Raw genomic sequence first — 3,390 nt, forward strand, 5'->3', positions numbered from 1 at the left:
GCACCATGGTCACTGCATCCCGAGTAGGAGTGAGCGTCACCAGGAATGTTTCATTTTTTAAAAGAGCCCCGACGGATGACGGTGAAGAGTTTCCAAAACCACGAGAGCCCGACCATGACACCTTGCAAGGTTTTGGAGAAACAGCCGAAGAAGATACCCCCCCTCTGACCTTCAGCAGAAGGAGCGACCCAACCACCCAGGGCCTGGAAGACCTCCCGCCGACAGGAGAGCAGAGCAGCCGGGACATGCCGGAGCCAGACTGTTCGGAAGTTATGCTCCAGACCCCGCCGGACAGAAGTACCCACGGCAGGTATCACCTGCGCCCCCATCCAAGGCAGTCACAGAAGTACCGAGACTTTGTTGCCAGCTGCAAGCCACGGAAGTAAGGCGAACCTGTGCACCAGCGAAGATCAAGTAAGACTGTTCAAACTGTTTGATGACTCGCAGAGACTGTGATATGTAGTGTAATTTGTTATTGTTTTGTTCCATGGTTTTGCAATGTTTTAATTTTGGATAAAGGAGGAATGTAATGTTGCCCGTGTCAGGGTGAGCCCAAGTTTGTAGCCCCTGCGCGGGTGCCAAGTCACCCCCCCCTCATGACGTGGCCGAAATGTGCCGAGCCAGCGTCTGCGCGGACCGGCACGCTAGGGAGGTAATAAATAGCCCAGGACTCTGGGCGTGAGCTAGTCAAGTTACTGGCCACCAACGTAGCTACATGCGTGTGAGTGAAATCATTGCCAGGACCCACTCACGATACTACAACGTATCTTACACCGCAGTGAGGAATGTGTGAATAAAGTGAGTTTATTCCAAGGTGGGAAAATCTTCACTTCAGCAGAGCTCGTACTTGAATGAACAGTGTTATGTTGCAGGAAGTGCTGTGTATCGTGTTTACTTTGTGGAGCCAGATCGTCTCAAGCTTGGGGCAAGTTCTGTAAATTGTGGTGGGCACCGTAATTTGTCCTTGGCATAACCCGTTGTTTTCTATGCTCTGATGCGATACTGCACTGACCTCGGAGACAATCCAGCAAAAAAAGCAACAGCGATGAGATTTCTAAAGGAACAACCGGGACAAAATCACAGAAAACGTTCTATCTTGGGGATAGAATAATTCATTCTTCATTAGTATATGAAGCAAACTTATTTGCCTCTTATGTCTTATCTAATATTTTGGAACTGGGGACTTCACAGAGGGGTGTGTATTGTAAAAGAACACCAGGGTGCCACTTAAATGATCGTTTTGAAAAATGCAGTCGTTTCATGTTTAGTTATTATTAATGTGATAATTTTTTCAACTAGACTCGTTGCTCCGGTTGGTACATTGTTTTACATTTAATATTTCAATGCACTTTCTTGTGTTCCATGTTTTGCTTAAAATATTACATTTCTCCCTTGAGAAAAAGAAAGCAAATAGTGGCAATGTCTGAAGTCATTACGCCTTGAAATGCTGGACTGTTACTCCACTGAAGTAAAAAGATTGTTTTTTTATTTCACACATATGGAATTCCCAGAATTGATTTTAGAAGAGGACAAGGAACCCTCTATTCAAACGCAGCTAAAGCCCTCAACTTAGTAAACTCAGATACTGGGATTCATCTAGAGGATTATAGCCCTCCTATGCCTGTAGCAACTCCTTGAATTCCTTCCATGATATTTGTATTCATTCACTTGACGATGTCGCCACCTCCATGACATTTTTAGGTCAAGCTTAGGCAGCGCAAGTGCTGCTCTTTGATGCATGCTGTGTTCAGGTATGGACTTGAAGCTCCGCCGACTCTCCATCCATATTTTTCATTGACTTGTGTCATTGTCCTTTGTAAACTCTGGCTCTTCATTGGTCAATAGCCCTAGTAGTCCCTCCTTAGTACTGCCTTGACTCATCTTGAAACCTCCTATAAGGACTGGCCCTCTAACATGTGTTGTTACTCGGTAGGCTTTATTTAAAGCCTTCCAGCACTATTTTCTCAAAAGGCTTCTGGCAAGACACACACTTGGCCCTAAGCAAGGCTGACAGTGGTTACTTCACTCACTAGAACATCTCACATTTATATGAGACCATCTATAAATGTCCCTTCATCAGCTCCACACAGAGTACAACCTAATCCGAAATAGTATAATAATTATTTTGTCACATTTCAACGCTACTGATTGCATATATGGGCATAGCGATTTGAATGTACTCATAGTACTGTCTTGAATGTAATGCATTATGGGTAGGGTGGATTTACCATATCTTCTATCATATGTGACCAAAAGAGGTCAGCAGTGCTAGTGCCTAGCTCACTAGGGACCTCTAGGAGCAGTTTGCGGTACTGCACCTAGACATGCAGTGCTGGTGCCTTGCTCACTATGGACCCCTAGGAGCAGTTTGTGGTACTTCATTGAGACATGCAGTGCTGGTGCCTTGCTCACTATGGACTTCTAGGAGCAGCTTGCGGTACTGCACCAAGACAATCAATGCTGGTGTCTTGCTCACTGTGGACCTTTAGGAGCAGCTTGTGGTACTGCAATGAGACATGCACTGCTGGTGCCTTGCTCACTAGGGACATCTAGGAGCAGCTTGAGGTACTTCACCGTGACATGCAGTGCTGGTGCCTTATTCACTATGGACTTCTAAGAGCAGCTTGCGCTACTGCAATGAGACATACAATGCTGGTTCCTGGCTCACTAGGGATCTCTAGGAGCAGCTTGCAGTATTGCACCTAGACATGCAGTGCTGGTGCCTTGATCATTAGGGACCTCTAGGAGCAGCTTTCCGTACTGCACTGAGACATACAATGCTGGTTCCTGGCTCTCTACACAAGCATTTGCAATGTACTAGGTATCGCATTACTAAAAGTATGAGCTTTTGGCATTGCATTATTATTTGCAATGCCAATACCTCAAACTATTACTAATGCGAGACCTATTGCATTGCAAATGCTTGTTACTTTTATTGTCTTTTGCATATCTGTGCTAAAAATAAATGAATAAAAAACAATATCAAACATTCCAAGGCCAGACATTTTAGCTATTAATGATGTACCACCCTTTGAGGTCCATTTTCTTGCTGAATAGTAAAGACCTTTGTGGCAGAAGGATATGAGAAACATTTGGAGACTAAGGGGGAGATTTACAATTTTTTCACATAGCGCACTGAAGCAGCCACAAATGCTGACTAGCTGCACTACATGAATTGGAGAGAGGAGAAGAGCACCCAATTTACTAGAATAAGGCACTCTCCTCCCCTATCCCCTGCGCTAGCACTGTAATAAGCCGCTGTGTGCCACAGAGATAGCATTGTGCCAGGATGCACAGGTGTCTCCGTGAGTCTGGCATAGGTTTTGTACTGGAAGAGAATCCTTCCAGTACAAAACACTATGCTTAGACTAACTCGAAGCCTTTTCCCAT

The sequence above is a fragment of the Lissotriton helveticus genome, chromosome 7 (assembly GCF_964261635.1).
Source record: "Lissotriton helveticus chromosome 7, aLisHel1.1, whole genome shotgun sequence".
NCBI classification, from domain to species: Eukaryota; Metazoa; Chordata; class Amphibia; order Caudata; family Salamandridae; genus Lissotriton; species Lissotriton helveticus.